Here is a 19,435-nt window from a genome sequence, read left to right on the forward strand (position 1 = left end):
AAGCCACTGATTCTAAAGACATCCACAAAGCATTCTATAGCTATGTCAAGAATCTCAATGGCAACACTCAGATCTGCTCTGAGTTACAGCACAATGGCACCAAATATACAGAACCAACTGATATTGTTAACATCCTGGCAGATAGGTTCAGTGCTAACCTTACCCCCCTCTCACCCCCTAAAGGGCCCATCTCTATACCAGAAGAATGCAACGTTCCTTTAATCATGACTGCACAGGTAAAAACCACACTCTCCAAAGCCAAGAACACAGCCTCCATGGGCCCTGACAACATCCCAGGCTGCGTTCTCGACGAACTGCAGAATGAACTGGCACCCCAGCTAAGCACCATGTTCAATCATAGCCTCATCTCAGACTTTGTGCCCACTGAAATGGCGCACAGTGACGGTTATCCCACTCCACAAAGGGGGAAACACCATGGACCCCGGGAACTATCGCCCCATTAGCCTAACAAACCTGGTCTGCAAGGCCATGGAACGTATCATCATGGAACTTATAAACAAAGACATTGGTAATCTACAGACTCTGGACCCCAACCAGTTTGGGTTTGTAAAAGGCAGATCATGTTTCCTAAACCTGATAGACTTCTTTGAAGCAGTCACCAAAGCCATTGATGAGGGTAAGGTGGTTCATACAGCCTATCTAGAACTCGCCAAGGCTTTTGATACCATCCCCCACTCTGGAATTGTAGATAAACTCACTAAACTAGGTATAAAGCTCTATGTCACAAGATGGGTTGCCAACTGGCTCACTGACAGAATCCACACTGTGAAAGTAGCAGACTCCAAATCCGACTTCAGACCGGTGACAAGTGGAGTACCACAAGGTTCAATCCTGGGTCATATCCTGTTTGGTATCTACTTTTCTGAAGTATAGGCTAACACAGAAGGTCTTTGGCTAATGAAGGACGCAGATGACTGCAAACTAGGAGCCATAATCGAAACTCCTAATGATGTGGATATCCTACAAAAGGACCTCACTGAGACAAATATCTGGTATCAAAACCATGGACTCAAACTCAATGCCAAAAAGTGCATTGTCATCCCCTTTGGTAAAAACTCTGTACCCATGAGCTATCACATAGGTGGTAGTCTACTTAACACTGAAAGTGTGATAAGAGACCTTGAGACACAGGTGGACAGTAATCTCTCCTTTGATAACCACACAGCCATAGTAGTCAGGAAATCCTTCTACATGGCACACCTCATCACAAAAGGTTTCTCATCCAGGAAAAAAGAGGACATTGTTCCCTTCTACTCATCACTCATTAGACCCATTATAGAGTACAATGCCCCTTTTGGTATGTACCTCACAAGACATCTACAACAACTGGAAAGGCCGCAGAAATATCTCACAAAGAGGATTACTGGCCTCAAACAGATGCCCTACACAGACCGTCTCAAAAAACTCCAGCTTACTCCATCGCATATCACCTACCCAGAGGCGATCTCTGCCTAACATACAAAGCTATGTCAAACCCAGAGCTGTTGGACATGCTCTACTTAAAGAAATAATACCACCAAAGGATGAGCAAGCTTGGAACACAGTATTGCAAGAACTCCACCAGGATAATCAAAAAACCTTTTATTGAGCACTTTTGTCAAGTTGTAACCAAAGACTACAACAAAACTTAATACACTATTCTTAAGTATACTAAAACCTGTGAGAACACGCGACATAATAAGCCAATGAAACTTCTTATAACATTAATTATGAACAGACGATTATTTAGAATTCAGGGAATTATGTTGGAAAATTAAGTTGAATTTGTGTGCCTCCCCAGGTCTGAATAACATTAGTATTAGCAGCCTTTTAAGGCTGCGTTCTTATGTTATATAGTTTTTATTAGTTTTTATATGTTTAAGCTGTATATTATGGCTTCTGTTTGTTGAAATGTTATTAGAACATTTCTGTTACTTTTTAGGTAACTGTTTTTTACTGTTTTACTTTAAAATTTGTCATTGAATTTAAGTGTGATATATTAGATAGAGAAAGTCTGTTCATAATTAATGTTATGAGAAGTTTCATTGGCTTATTATGTCACGTGTTCTCACAAGTTTTAGTATACTTAAGAAGAATGTATTAAGTTTTGTTGTATTCTGATGAAGTCTTTGGTTACAACCTGACAAAAGCACTCAGTAAAAAGTTTTTTTGATTATCCTGGTGGAGTTCTTGTGATACTGTGTTCCAAGCTTGCTCATCCTTTGGTGGTATTAGTCTTCTTCGTCTTGGTTCCTCCACTTAAAGAAATCTCAATCCCTCTGAGCTACATGCTATAGGGACCTAAACATTGTCACCAGAATAAACAGAACATGCTGGAGGGATAGATTCCTGTCCTAGAGACTTTTCAAACTCTGGAGCAAACTACATATCTATATCAAACAAAGCTTCTCATTAGCACTCTTCATGAAAAATCTTGATGATTTGATGGGAAATAGGATATTCACCCCGGGGATCACCTCTGTGGCTCTGCTCGACAGGGGCACAGGAAAATAATTTTCTTGAGTGGCGAAAGCCAGGGTACCTTTTTGGCTAGGCTTATATAGGCCCTAGGGCCAATAGCGTAGTACCTACCTATAAACCTATGAACTCGAAGAAGCAGTAAATTACTTTAATACCAAATTCCTATCCGTCCTTGACACCCATGCACCAGCCCGGATTATTAGAACCAAAACAAAAGTTGCTCCTTGGCTCTCAAAAGAAAACAGACATAAAATGCTACTTAGAAATAGAGCTTGGGCCACTTCGAGGGCCACAAAAAAACCCACAGATCAACTTAGATACAGACAGCTAAGAAATGAAACAAAAAAATCCACAACATTAGACAAGAAAAACTATTACTGTCATCTACAAGAAAAACAGCAAAACAAGCCACAAAAGTTCTCCTTATTTCAGGACAGTCCACCACTCCTACCCCCTTGGATGCTAACTAAAACCCCCCAGCATTTAACAGCTTCTTTACAACAACCATCCAGAACCTATCTAACCAATTATCCCCTGGATGCCCATATTCTCCGGCCACTGCACCCTGCTCCCAACTCCCCTTTAACTTCAAACCAGTTTGCATATATTTGGTCCAAAAATTACTTAAAAAAACTAAAGCCTACCACCCTGTCTGCTAATCTCCTCCCTGCAGAATAGCTACAAAAAGCTGCAGATGCCATAGCATACCCCATTACTATCCTGATCAATAGAACTATAACTGAAGTGTCCATTCCCTCCATCTGGAAGATATCCCATTGTCATCCCACTCCATAAAGGGGGCAGCTCTACTGAACGTTCAGACTATAGACCCATAGCTATTCTGTCACCCTTGGCTAAAATTATGGAAAAATGCATCCACTATCAACTCCTGAACTATCTTATCCATAATAATCTTCTAGCCAACACCCAACATGGCTTTAGACCATTCCGTAGTACAACCTCAGCCCTCCTCGCCTTCTCTAACATCATTAACCAACACTGAAACAATAATAAACTTTCCTCTGCTATCTTTCTCGATCTTTCAAAAGCCTTTGATATGGTAAACTACCAAAGACTCATAAACACTTTGAAATCCATCTCTCTAGAGGACCAGGCCATCCAATGGTTTCAATTATATTGCAGTGGTAGACAACAGGCTGTCCTATGGCAGAGCAAACTATCCACCCTTTTACCCATCAACCCCGGAGTACCCCAAGGCTCCATACTAGGTCCACTATTATTTTCCATTTTTATCAATGATTTGTATAAGGTCATCCCAAATGCAACATGCATTCAATATGCGGATGACTCCACTTTAGTATGCTCCGACACTTCACCTACAGAGTTGCAAATTCTATCCCAAAATACTTTTAACACAATTGAAAATTGGCTCCTTAACCTTCATCTCATGTTAAATCCTAATAAAACCAAACTGCTGCTTTTCTCCCCCACTCACAGGTCTGCCCCTATAACCTTTACATTAAAATCCAACAACAGTACCATTATTTCCCCAGATTCCTCAACCATACTATTACGAGTTATAATAGATAATAACCTTAAGTTTGAGCTGCATATCAATAAAACTATTAAAACAGTTAATAAAAAAACTTGGCTCACTATATTTGCCAGAACTGTAATTGCTCATACATCTACTCCCCACCTTCCTCTATGCTGTCCCTCTATTTACAAACCTCAGCAAAACTGACCTTAATAAACTTTCTAGCAGCTACAATCACATTGCTAGATTGGCTACCGATGCAGCCTACAAAACTCATCACTGTCATAACCTAAATCTTCTAGGATGGCTTGAACTACCTAACCTACTTCAGGTTAACCAACTAATAGTTGCACACAAGATCTTGTACCAACCATTTAATACACTCGTACTTAAAAACCTCATCACCCCCTACAGTAACCTTAGTGCACTTCGTTCATCTGAAAGACTACTAGTTCAAACTCTCAAATCCAGCAACACAGCCGGTAAATCTCTATTTGCTAACTCTGTTGGCAAAACTTGGAATTCTCCTCCTGCTAATCTTACATCTGAACTCTGTCTACCTCAATTCAAGAAAAGTCTGATTCAGTACTTTAAAAAATGATGGCTATGTCCTTGTCCTAATCCAGACTAACTCTAACCATCACTCGTGTGCACATGGAGGACTTATGCCTACACTTTCTTGTTTCTTAACTTATAAATCCTATGATCTCCTTGGATCTACTACCAGGTTTGCCTACTAGGCATTAAATACCCTACCATTCTTAAAAACACTCTAGAATTTTCCATTTGAGTAAAAATGTAATAATTTGTTTGTGTATCTGTTTTTGTGTTTGTTTACATCTGTGTAAAAATCCTTTTATTTGTTTTTTATTTTGTGTTTTAAACTGTAAAAATGTAGCAGTTTGTTGAATGTCTTTTTGGAGCTTTTCTCCCTGGGCCACTGCTGAAAATGGACATGCATTCAGTCAGACTATCCCAGTAAACAAATTTAAAATAATAACATAAATAAATAAATTAATTTGTAAAAATAAAGAACAAAGTTAAAATATGTGATTTTCTTTCTGTCGTTCTTTGCAAATTAAAAAAATATGTGTAAGTATCTGAAAGAGGAACATATTTTACTGAAAGTGTTATTAACATTAACTTGTTCAAAGTATGAGAAATAAATGAAATGCTGGCATTCACTGCATATTTACAAAATAATGCACACTACACTTATAAAAATATTGCTTGCTTTGTAGATCATTTTATGTTGAACAACTTTACTGGTTGCAGATCTCTGTTGGCATGTTTTCTTTCAAAACCACCTACATTTGTTTGGTATGAAACCATGAAAAATAAAAGTTCATGTCTTTTTGAGTCATCAGTTTACTCATTCTTACACTAGTGATCATGCTGTTTTGCTATCCACAATTTCATCACTAATTGTGTAGGCTAACATTAATCATAACCCTAACCCTAACCGTTACCTGCAACCAGAACACTATTCCAATCCTAAAAATATGTAGGTGGCTTAGTTTCAACATTATTTACCAACAAGATATTTGCATTCAGGTTAATTTAGTATTCAGTCTCTTTTATAATATTTAGGGACAAAGGCAAGTACTATGGATCTAGTGTTATGCACTGTGCTGAATTAATCACGTCTTTTGCTTGACAATGCCCTCTCATTGCAGATCACCAAGATCTACCTGCCAGTTATGGTGCGGTCTGGGTCCTCATTCCTGGTCCTGGCCCTAACCCATTCCTGTTTTTCTAGCAGCTACTGCTGCAGGACCAAGTCAAAGATCTTGCCGAACTATGGCTACAGTATGAAAGCTCTAGAAACTCTGGAATTCTAGCTTGAAAGAAGTAAATTCCCCTGAATGCCACAACCCTTTTTAATGATCACTGACATTCAAGCCTGGATATCTTATAATTTTGTATTTTAATATTACCTGATCGGTAGTTGCAGATCCAGTTATATGTGTACCAAGCAGGCACCATTTCATTTGTATAGCTCTATGTCAGATTATATATAATATTATATATAATGGATTGTGAAATTAGGTGGACTTTTCCAGCCTGGTCTTAATGAATATTTATGATTTTGTATACTAATGAATATTCATGAGCTCACCAACGAAACTTTGTGATTAATTATTTCCATGTGTATAAAAGAACCTCAAGATGTTTTGGGAATTTACACTGATGAAGGCTAGGTTAACACCATAGCCGAAACCGGTCTGTTATTCTTGTGGATTTTTATTTTTTAACTAATTAAATTAGTTTATACAGCTCACAGTTGCTGGCTTCTGCTTTTTGTAGATTATCAAATTTTCAAAACTTCAAAATTCAAATGGCAGAGACCATATGATCAAAGTTTGGAACGCTGAACATTAAAAAATAAAAAAAAACAAAATTCTATTTTTAACATTTTTGCAGGGGGCAAGCCCCCCTTCACCCCCCCACATGGGAGGCTACACCCCCCACACCCCCTGCTAATTAAATATACCAACTCCGAGATTACACTACATTGCGGAAAAGGGTATATTTCCTGTTCTGAGCTGTACTGCAATCTCCATTCAAAATGTTTGAAATTTCAAAACTTCGATCATATGGTCCCAACCATATGACTTTTGAAGTTTTGAAACTTCGATAATCTGATAGGGATCCATTTATATATGTATGTACAGAGAGAGAGAGATAGACATATACTGCACTTCATATAATACAATTTCAAAATCAGTATTCTTTTTCTAGTACTGCACATTTCCTAAGTGCAACAATGCCATCTTGTGTGGGCATTATAGAAACATAATGCAAAGTAAGCTTTTGGGCAAGGAAACCTTATGGCTATGGAACTAGGTCTCATTCAGTCTCCTGCATGATTCATTATCACCTAATAATGTCCACTCTTTTGGGGATCATTGTCCACAGAATAAAACTAAAAAACATGAATAAGCTGAACCAGGAGGAAGGAACCAAGAGGTAAAATAAACCATGGACAAAGGAACAATTCTTGGATAACAAAAAGGGTTAGTGAGCTTCAGTGGTTATGTTCTACCAGCAGATGAAATTCATTTTTATATCTAGTTGGCACCATGTAACAGGTGACTTCTAGGGAAAAAAAGCATTGCTGATTCAGGGAAGAAAGTGACGGTATATTACACACTTTTCCAAATTTCACATTTCTCTTAAAACCTTGAGAAACACTGTCAGTACATGGGGAAGATACTTGGCAAGAAGACCTCCTCTGTTGGTGAAAATCACTGTTACCTAGTATGTTTGGCAATTTTTAGGTCTGCTTTACTTATGCAGGAGAGTGAGAATAAAATATTTAAGATGGCATATGGGTTGAAAAAATGGACCATGACAAAAGGACTGCTAGAAACAGCAAAGGCAACAGATGAAATAGTTGAGCTAAGTAATTGGAATAGGGCAAAGAGGGGCTTCATAACCATACTTGGAGCAGATATGAAGATTTTGAAGAAGGAAAAAAATGGAGAATGAACAATGAGGTGGTGGTAGAAAGTGCAGAAAGATGGTAATATAAAATGCAGGGTATATGCAGTTAGGGGGAAGAGTGTGTGAATAATGCTATTAGAGTGTGGCAGTTGTGAAGATGTGAAATGAATGTCCTAGTAAGGAACCCAGGTAGGACAAGTCATATGTGGATTGTTATATCAGCTGGAATCTTTGAAACTATTTTTAATGCTGTTCTCCACAACTAACTAACTGTGATATTCTGGAAGAGAGACCCTGCGTATCATACAAGCATGGAAGGAACATAGGAGATATGATAGTTAGAGGTAGATTTGTAGCTCTTAAAGTTAATATTGGAAGATGAAGTAGCCTTAAAGGGACCTTTCCTTGTGGAAGGTGTTCTTGTTGTAATGTTGTGGTTAAGCTGTTCCCAAATATTAATGGAAAAATATGAGACAGAAAATATTTTTAGATGTGACACTGAGGGGGTTATCTATGCACTTAAATGAACATGTAATAAATATTATGTTGGTGAAAGTAAAAGGCATTCAAAGTTAGAATTTTAGAACATATTAGGGACATAAAGAAAGGTAAGATGGAGAGCCCAGCTGTTGTACATTTTAAAAAATATCATAGTAGCAATGTGGAAGGACTACAAGTCAGTTTATTAGAACAGGTTAAGTTGGATAGGTTCAATACTTCTTTTCTGAAACTTAAACTGTTACAAAAGAATCTATTTTATATTAAAGTGTGAAATGTTCGTCCCTAAGGGACTTAATACAGAATGTAATTAGAGGGCTTTAATCGGATAAATGTTTTGTAATGATATAATTGCTTTAGTTATTTTAGTGAATAATTAGGGGAAATTGTTTTGTATATAAAGGATGTGTGTTATTTGTGTTTTTTATACTCTGAAAAGGCTATTTAGCTGAAGAGTAAGAGAGATTTTATCTGAATAAAGTACTACTGTTAAGAAAACTGCTTCGTGGATTCCTGGTCATGCGTGATCTGTCATTGCTATGTGGCAAATCAGTAACCTAACACAACACACAAATAGTCAAAAACATTTTCTATGCAAAATGAAGAGAAAGTCTTCGGTTGTCCAATGAATTATTCCAAAAAAGTTTAAAAAAATAAATAAGTGACATTACCACTGTTCTTGTAATGGTCAATCAAAAAGCCACTGCCTACATCATCATACAAATTTCAATCCCCAGCTTCAAGCGAAATCATATTTAATGCTAACAAATGCATAAAAGCTCCCCACATTTGCTCTGAACTTCATTAGACAGCAGCAGAATGACTAAACACATTCTATGGAAAAAAATCTTTACATTGCCCATTCACAAAGGTGGCAATTCCTCTGATATATCAAACTTCATACCAATTACTATACTATCTCCTCTCTCTAAAATTCTAGAGAAATGCATTCACAAGCAGATAATGCAGTACCTTCTCCAAGAAAACCTTCTCACACACACACAACATGGATTCCGTCCTAATTATAGTACAATGACTGCACTAATATCCTTCATCAATACAGTATCTCTAGCTCGTGATAACAATAAACTTGTCTCATGCCTGTTCCTTGATCTCTAAAGCCTTTGACACTGTCTCCCACCCTCTCCTCTTGGACAAACTCACTTACTTAAAATTGTCTCCCCATACTATCTCCTGGTTTTCTAGCTATCTCTCTAACCGCCAGTAATCAGTTAAATAGCTGTCTGCACTCCCCCCCCCCCCACACACACACTGTGGAAATGGGTGTCCCCAGGGATCTGTCTTTGGACCACTGCTCTTCAATATTTTAACTAATTCACTCCATACCTCATGTCCCCAGTCATCACTTGTGCAATATGCTGATGACTCTACCATCATCACCATTGCAGATAACCCATCAGACCTCCACTCTGCTACCCAGGCATCCTTCAACACCATTGAGACATAGCTTAGTGATAACAAATTAATTCTTAATCCTAAGAAAACTAAGCTCCTACTCTTCCCCCCAAAAAAACTCACCAATCTCAGAACTACATTTAATATTTTATCAACCAATAACATCATCATCACAGCTGAACCTAGCAGTAGATTGCTAGGTGTCACAATAGACAATCAGCTTAAGTTTGATCTACATGTTACTAACTGTATCAAAAAAACTCACCAGAAACTTGGACACCTTTACCGCAACAAGAAATACTTAACCAACACAGCCAGAATAACTCTCTCTCATGCTTTTTTGCTTCCCACACTTCCATACTGCTGTCATGTATTCACAAACCTTAACAGCACACTCATTTCAAAACTTTAAACTACCTATAATAAGGTGGCCAGATTCACAGCAAACCAAACCTACAAGTCCCACCACTGCTTATCACTTAAGCAACTGGGCTGGCTTGAATTGCCTCACCTGCTCCTAATACATCAACTACAAATTATCCACTCCATCCTGTATTTGCCCTCTTTCTGCCCCAGCCTCTCTTCTATCATATCTAAATACTCTCTAGCTAGGACACTATGCAGCTCGGACCAAGGATTGTTACAGATTTATAAACCCAAAACCAAAATAGGATGTCTACTCTATAACTATAACCCAGCCACATCCTGGAACTAACTACCCCTAGAAATAAAGTCCCTTGACCATAGCAAGCATTTCAAATTAGCCACCCGAGAATACCTAACTAAAAAATGGTCCTGGCACTGTAGTCATCCCCCCTGAAACTACTATCCTAACACCAAATACTCCTCCTTACTCCAAGTTTATTTCTAATATTGTTCTCCCACCTCTTCCTTCCTTCTATTCATTCTTTCTTAATACCCTCCCACAACTACCTTTCCTCCCTGTCTATCCTATCTATACTCTATCAGACTGCTCCAAAAAAACTAACTTTAACCTGTCTGTGTTATTAGTCATCACCACTTTATTTCCTTATATCTCCATCCAACTTTTGTATATATGCTCGCCAAACCCGAAAACAATTATGTAGGTATTATTCATTTAATACGTTATTGTAACCTGATTGTAATCTTTGTCTGGCTGTAACAGATTTTTGTTCAATTCTATTCACTGAGGAGCTTTTCTCCCCGGGTCTCTGCTGAAAATGAGCCAAAAGCACTGTCAGACTAACCCGGTTAACAAATGTAAAATAAATAAATAAAATAAAACTGCTATGAAGATGAATCGTCTCTCACACTAGATACCTTGCATAAGCCATGAGTAGTAGAGGCTATTTTTACTGGATTTGTAATTTTACTATATGTGTAGCTTTTTTTTTTTCAAGCATCCTTTCTTTTGTTCAGGACTTGAAAGAAAATCTAAGAAAGTTGATAACTAACTGCCCAGAATATACTGTATAGATGTAGGGTGCCACCTGCCTCATGGCACCGTTTACCTCTAGGCTCCATGTTATCTGGTTAGCTGGGTATGAGGAAAATGCCCTTTGAAAAGCCTTGATCTTGTAAATAGCTGACCCAGAAGAATACAACAAAATAAACAGTACAATTACAATAAAGAGATTAAAGCTGCATTTATATTTTACTTTCCATATTGAAAGGAGAACACAAACTTATTTTATAAATGCTTATGTGTGACAGTGCTAAGAAGAATGCTCTTTCATGGGCATAAATCAGTGATGTAACACCAACAAGAGTGGATCAGTTTTACAACAATTAACACTGCTGGCTCACAACACTTGGTTAAACAACACACCAACCAAAAAAAAGAAAAGAAATAAACGTAAAACAACAGATGAAGAATGCACTCGATTTATTATACCTCTAGCACTTCGGCAAACGTCAGTACCTTGAAGGCGTTTGCCGAAGCGCTAGAGGTATAATAAATTGAGTGCATTCTTCGTATGTTGTTTTACGTTCACAACACTTGGTTTTCTGGTCCGGTGTTTGGCTATGTTGCCTTTTCAGTGGAGTTTTCATGTCCCCTATGTGTGCACATGGGCTTTTGAAAGAATCCTGTTTCCTCCCACATCCAAAGTCATGCCAGTAGGTGAATTTGTAAACTATAAATTCCTCATAGGTGTGTGTGTGTTTGTCTGTGTACATTTGGTGATGGAGTGTTGTCCCATTTATGACTGGCTCTCTGCTTTGTATTCACTGCATGCTAGGATAAGATCCAATACCATGTGAGCCTGAATAGAATAAAATGAATATTGGATAATGAATGAATGAAAATGAAAATTAATGTTCCTTTATAAATCCTTTATCAGTATCAATATTTAAAAATTGAATCAGAAACTTATATTATAGATCAGGATTTAGGCATGATTTTGGATGATAAATTTAACTTTAGTAACTACTGGTACAGTATGCTGATGTTATGGGATCAAGGAATATATCTTAAGGACAATCAGTAGCAGAGAGAGTAAAGTGCTAGTCCCTTTGTACAATGCCCTCATTAGATCTCACATTGATTATGTTGGGGTTGCTTGTATATATAGCAAAACTAGAATAAATAAACTGGAGAGAATCTAAAAAATATTCGCTAGCCAAATGTCTGGCATTTGTGGAGTACAACATATATATATATATATATATATATATATATATATATATATATGGGTTCCTGTCAGAATCTTGAAATCCTGAAATCTCGAAATTCATATGGTCAAGACCATATGATCGTGGTTTCAGAATTTCAAAATTCTGAACAGAGATCTGCATACAGCACAGAATGGGAGAGTTCCTTTTTCCTTGCTGTAGTGCAATCTCGGAGTTGGTATATTTAAGTAGCGGGGGTGTGGGGAGTGCAGCCCCCCCACTACAAAAACGTTTAAATAGCTATTGTTTTTCTTTTGGATTGGTTTTGGAATTTTGATATTCCAAAACATCGATCATATGGTCTCGATCATATCACATTCGATGTTTCAGAAATTTGAGATTCTGAAGTGAATCCATATATTTTAAATATATATATATATATATATACATACATATATATATATACATATATATATACATATATATATATATATATATATATATATATATATATATATATATATATATATATATATATATATATATATATATATATATATATATATATATATATATATATGGGTCTAATTTAGATGAACAAAACATCACTTACCTGTTTCACCAAAAAGAGAAGACTGACAGAACCACAACACCGACATTCTGGAACACCGGCTATTCACTCCAGGTAAGTAACTGCTCAGCCATCCGAAACAAACACGTAAAAGGAAGAAAACCAAACCCACCCACCCCCTCCATGTAGGTGGCTGCTCCCCCCCAACTAAATATACTGACTCCGAGATTGCACTACCTTGGGTTAAGGGGCAAAGTTCAACAGGATGGCTGAGTGGTTACTTACCTGGAGTGCATATTCGGTGTTCCAGGATGTCGGTGTTGCGGTGCTGTCAGTGTTCTCATCTCAATTAAATGGGTTTCGGGTAAGTGGTGTTTCGTTCATCTAAAGTGGACCCATATGTATATATATATATATATATATATATATATATATATATATATATACATATATACATATATATATATATATATATATATATATATATATATATACACACACACACACACACACACACACACACACACACACACACACATAAACACACACACACACACACACACACACACACACACACACACACACACACACACACACACACACACACACACACACGTATATAGAGAAAGATATGTAAATATGCAAATATTTATATATTTATTTATACATACGTAATAAACATATGACTGTATGTTTATAAATATACATGTTTGCGTATACCTTCTATACACACACACATTTTATATATATATATATATATATATATATATATATATATATATGTAGGTTCATAGGTTCATAGCTTGGTACTAGGCTATCGGCACTAGGGCCTATGCAAGCCTAGCCATAACAATTCCCTGGATATTTCTTCCCACAATATTTACTTCTCTGGGCCCCTGTCTAGCAGGGCGACTGACATGATCCCCGGTGTGAATTTCCTATCTCCCATCCAGTCATCAAGGTTCCTTTTGAAGAGGGCCAATAAGGCACTCTGCTTGATATGTATGGGCAGTCTATTCCAGAATATATGGAGTCTCTGGGTCAGGAACCTATCCCTCCAGCATGTTTTGTTCACTGTGATGACAAGGTTTAGATCCCTGGAGCGTGTGGCTCTGAGGGATTGGGATTTCTTTAAGTGGAGCATGTCCAACATCTCAGGGTTTGACATGGCCTTGTATGTTAAGCAGAGATCACCTCTGAGTAGACGATATGCCACAGAGTGTAGCTGGAGTTTTTTTAGATGGTCAGCATATGGCATCTGCTTTAGGCCTGTGATTCTTTTAGTGAGGTATTTCTGTGGCCTTTCCAGCTGTTGCAGATGTCTTGTGAGGTACATACCAAATGGGGCATTATAATCTATAATGGGTCTAATGAGGGACCTCCTTTTTTCTGTATGAAAAGCCCTTAGTGATGAGGTGTGCCACATAGAAGGATTTCTTGACTGTTGTGGCGATGTGGTTATTGAAAGTGAGACCACTGTCCACCTGTGTCCCTAAGTCTCTCATCACACTTTCGATGTTTAGTGTCCTGTAATTCATGGATACGTTTTTTTCCAAAGGGGATAACTATACATTTCTTGGCATTAAGCTTGAGCCCATGGCTCTGACACCAGGCATCTGTTTCTGTAAAGCCCTTTTGTAGAATATCCACATCATTTGGGGATTCAATAATGGCTCCCAGTTTTCAGTCATCTGCAAACTTTGCTAGCCAGAGTCCCTTAGTGTTGGCCTGTACTTCAGAGAAGTAGATGCCAAACAAGAGTGGTCCCAGGACTGAACCCTGAGGTACTCCACTTGTCACTTGTCTGGAGCTGGATTTGGAGTTGGCTACTTTTACAGTCTGGGTTCTGTCAGTAAGCCAGTTGGCAACCCATTGAGTGACGTAGGGATTTATGCCCAGCTTAGTAAGTTTATCTATGATTCCAGAATGGGGGATGGTGTCGAAGCCCTTGGCGAGGCCCAGATAGGCTGTGTGGACCACCTTACCCTCGTCCACAGCTCTGGAGACTGAGTTGAAGAAGTCAATCAGATTCAAGAGACAAGATCGGCCCTTCACAAACCCAAACTGTGTGGGGTCCAGTGTTTGAAGGCTACCAATGTCTTTGTTTATAAGTTCCATGATAATGCATTCCATGCCCTTGCAGATCAGGCTTGTCAGACTGATGGGACGGTAGTTTCCTGGATCCAAGGCGGATCCTTCCTTGTGGAGCGGGATAACTGTAGCTGTGTGCCACTCAGTGGTCACGAAGCCTGAGGTGAGGCTGTGATTAAACATGACACTTAGGTGAGGTGCCAGTTCATTTTGTAGTTCATGTAGTACACAGCCTGGGATGTCATCTGGTCCCATGGATGCTGTATTCTTAGCTTTGGAGAGTGTGGTTTCTACCTGTGTGGCCATGATTATCAAAATTTGGCAATCTTTTGGTATTGAGATGGGCCCTTTAGGGGGTGAGTGGGGAGGTGAAGTTGACAGTAAATCGATCTGCCAGGATATTGGCAATATCCTTGGGATCAGTATATTTAATGCCATTCTGTTGTAACTCAGAGCAGATCTGAGCATTGCCATTTAGATTCTTGACATAACTATAGAATGCCTTGTGGTTGTCTTTGGAATCTTTGGCAATTTTATTTTCGTAACTAGCTTTTGAAGATTTTATGAGGGATCTCAGTTAAAAGTATATATACTTGTTTGCAATCACACGTACATTTCTAGTTGCAGATACCTGCAATTATGTAACATACCGTTACACTATTACCCTACCATTGTTTTAAAAACTTATGCAAATTAAGAGGAGAAAGGAAAATATAAAAATACTTAATGTAAAACTTAGGCCTTCTCACCTGAATCTGAAAAACCTCCTTAGCCATCTGTTTGCCCCTCTACCTCTGCAAGTCATTATACCTATACCAGCACAGGTGCACAGTGCAGATGATCCCTGTCAGGGATGACTAATGGTCACCCCAGTCATGCCAGATGTTAATTTTCTTGCATTAAGTGTAGATCATTTTAGTTTTCATTTTTTGCAGGTATGAATTCTGCAACAGGTAGCCCATGTCCTCTTGTTTGACCAGCTTGGAGCTCAACCTCATGTCTTCTCAGATGCTGCCATCATTAGAAGCACCAGAACTAAAGTAATGTATGTAATTGCAGGGCAGAGGTTCAGAGGGTGGAAACCACACTCTCTGTGGTGTGACATTACCATACCAAACCCATGTAATTATATAGGAGTATTACTTATGGAATTTATGATAGTTCATAGTTTCATTAGTGTATATTAGGCTAATGACCACTGGGACCTTTATAAGCCTAGCCATGCAACCCAAAATGCATCCCATGAGTTATTGTGCCTCAGATGTTATTTTAAAGAGTGTGATTCAATGGCTGCTTCAGTCCATCAGACCCGTAGGTGTCAGACCAGGGGTGAATTTCAACTTTCCCATCCAGTGGTCCAAGATGAGCTTGAACAGGGTTAGGGAAGTGCTCTGCTTTACATGGATGGGAACCTATGTTACATAATTTGTAGATAATTGTTATATATAATATAATACAGGGAGATAATACTCCCTGTCTCTAGCTGCAGTTAGTCTCCTACCCCCCCCCCCTCCCTGTTCTTGTTGTGGTATTAATCTTGGTGGCTTTAGAATTACCCACCCCTGCTGTTAATCTGTTTTTGGACACTCCTACTGGGCCCATCTCATTTGCTCACTCAACTGTGTACAGTGAGATCATATTTTGATTTCAGACACTCCTACCAGTCCCATCTCCTCTGCTGTGTACAGAGAGAGCACTTGGGAATGACATCCCATATAGCATTTTAATCTCCTCTGTTCCCTCCCTCTCCACAAAAAAAAAAAAAAAATACTTAGTTTCTTGAGCTGCTCTTACATAAATTTCTTCTACCTTAATACCTTAATTTGCTGTTCTGTGTGCTTTTAAGTGTTCACGTGCTCTTATTTGATTTTTCAGAAACTTGTTTTTGCCATTTTTAACTTATCTGCATTTATTTAAACTATATTTGCCTTAATATTGCTACACACTCAAGTGTGCTAGCGTGTACTGCATTTTTTGCTAGTCATTAGCTCATTCTATCTAATACAGAGAGAACTTTTTGAGAAAGCCAACCCACTTAACTAAAAAAAAAAAAAAAATATATATATATATATATATATATATATATATATATAAATTCCAAGCTTGTTTTCTCCCTTTCCTGTAAGTAGTCTAATCCAGATACATATTTGCTTTATCCAGGACTGTTTGTAAACTTCTGTGCCCTAAGCCTTTCTGTGTTGGAGGGAAGCCTTCTAGCTTATCAGTGGGAGTGGTAAGCACTAGGTAGCCTATCTGCCACGAGTGGTTTCTGGCCCAGAAATTGTAGTTTATTGGCCATCGGGCAGTTTTTCCATATCTTTCAAATGCTGGTTTAAAGGCCTGCATTTGCTCTTGCTTCCCACCTTCCCTGCAACTAGTTTAGTCCAGATACAGATTTGCTGTATCCAGGAATGTTTGTAAACTTCTGTGCCCCCGAGCCTTTCTGTGTTGGAGGGAAGCCTTCTAGCTTATCAGTGGAAGTGGTAAGCACTAGGTAGCCTATCTACAACAAGATCCAGATCCAGATCCAGATTCTTAGTTTTAGCACTTGAATTTGCTTATCCATGCTCAGCACTTGTTCAGAACTTGTTGTAAGCACTAAATAAACTAAAAATTACTACAGCACTCACCCTTCCTCATTACCTGGAGGAAAACAGTTTTGGTACTTACTTTCCTCACTTGCTTAGAGAAAAACAGTTCTTGTACTCACTTTCCTCACTTGTCTAGAGGAAAATATTTTTTATTCGGGCATATCCAAGGGTCAGCTCCCAATGTTCTCTCCTGTCTATCTGATGAATCTGGGCATCTTGGGGCAATGTAGCAATTGCCTCATGTACACAGACAACTCTCTCCTACCACCAAACACTACAACCTGTGAGAGATGCACTTATCTAGCCAAACTGGAGGTAAAGCTCTCTCCAACCAAGGCTGAACTTGATAGTCAAGAGGAGAAGGTAAACACTTGCACCACACCACAGTCATCACATAGTCCCACTAAACCTTCACCACCAAAATCCACACATAGAAACACAAAAACATTCGTGGAGGCTCTCAATAAAAGTCTGCTCAAGCAACAGAGACCTCCAAAACAGAAATGCAAGCAACCTCCCACCACCAACACAACCCAAATGACACATAGCCCACAGACACAGTGTGTCACTCAACCACAGCCCATAAGGCAAAACAGCGTACCCAACACATAGTCATAGGTGACTCTATAGTCAGGCACACTGATGTCCCACTCACCAGGCTAAACAAGGAGAAGATCACTGTCAGCTGCCTGTCGGGTTCCAGGATCCGCCACATAACCCATGCACTCAGGTCACTCCACAACAAGTACAAATATGACTCTGTGATTGTCCATGTTGGTGTGAACGACCTGAGATGTACCTCCCTGGACTACATGAAAAGAGACATGGAAGAACTCTCCGATCTTGTAGCCCAGGCAGGTATGACTCTAGCCCAGAGTAGCATCCTGCCATCGCCCAGAATGATACCGCAGTACAAGGACAAAGCTTCTGGAGTCACTCTAAGGGGATCCAGTATCTGTCTGCCTGAGACGACATAGTCGACAGACCACGATACTTTGCCAGAGATGGCCTGCACTTGTCATCCCTGGGATTCCGGATACTGGCAAAGGCTCTTGCTGCCCATATAGTGCCTTTTTTAGGCAAGGTTTAAATGACAAATTCACCACCATAACAGGAACAGGCAAGCAAAAACTGAGGGTAATGCTACTCAATGCTAGAAGTCTAAATTTCAAAATGCACTCACTCGAGGCACTCCTTAAAATGGAGAACATCAATGTCTGTGCAGTGACTGAGACCTGGTTCAAGGCTCCAGAGAGCACCCCTGCATTACCAGACTATAACTCATACCACACTTTTTGGCCATCTAACCTGGACCGGAACACCAAAGGCGGAGGTGTGTCCATATTCATTAAGGATATCCACACCTCCAGGCTAGTTGCTCAGCATAATGCAGCTGAGGTTATCCAAGTGCAACTAACTCTGGGCAAAACTGCAATCCAAATTGTAGCTTGCTACAGATTCCCCACCATGCCCCAGGATTCCCACTCCTCTTTTCTTGATATACTGGAAAATATTAGGGTTCAACCAAGCACCCTAATATTGGGTGATTTCAACTACCCTACCATTAACTGGGAAAACTACTCATGTACCAACTCCTTCACTCAGCGCTTTCTGGAATTCATAAATTCCAATGCCCTGGATCAACTTATCCACACCCCCAACAGGGGCAACAATATCCTAGACCTAGTCATTACCAACATGAGTGACTGGTGTTCCACACCTGAAGACAAGTTCTCATTGGTCAGATCTGACCATAAGCTAATCACCCTAGATATCCACATCCTGCCCCCACCCTCCATTAAGGAAATCATGGTAAAAAATGTTTCCAAAGCCAACTTCATGCTTCTTAAGACAGAAGTGGTGAACTCCATGACACCCATGCAGATGGACAATACAGTTACGACTGCTGAATCCTACACAAATGCACTCTATAAGCACTTACACGAGTGCATGGATTGTGCTATCTCAAACAGAACCAAGACACTATCCTCCATAAAAAGGAAGCCAATCTGGTGGTCCCCTGCCATAAGCAAACTCTACAACAGAAGGAACAAATTGTTGCAAAAGAGAGTAAAATCCCATGAGTGGAGGAGCTCCCTGGTCAGCCTCAGCAAGAAGTTGAGATCCCTTATAAGATCCTCCAAAGCTAGCTATGAAAACAAGATTGCCACTGATTCTAAGGAAAACCACAAAGCATTCTATAGTTATGTCAAATATATCAATGGCAACACTCAGATCTGCTCTGAG

At 39.0% G+C, this 19,435-nt stretch overlaps 1 protein-coding gene across 1 annotated transcript in view; it reads left to right on the forward strand.

Annotated features, from left to right (window-relative positions):
• LOC122811693 (F-box/LRR-repeat protein 2-like) overlaps positions 1–19,435 on the forward strand; it is a 1,608,203-nt gene that overhangs the window by 359,720 nt on the left and 1,229,048 nt on the right. The window lies entirely within an intron of this gene.

The sequence above is a fragment of the Protopterus annectens genome, chromosome 9.part0, assembly GCF_019279795.1.
Source record: "Protopterus annectens isolate FY-2018-M chromosome 9.part0, PAN1.0, whole genome shotgun sequence".
In the NCBI taxonomy this organism is placed as follows: domain Eukaryota; kingdom Metazoa; phylum Chordata; order Ceratodontiformes; family Protopteridae; genus Protopterus; species Protopterus annectens.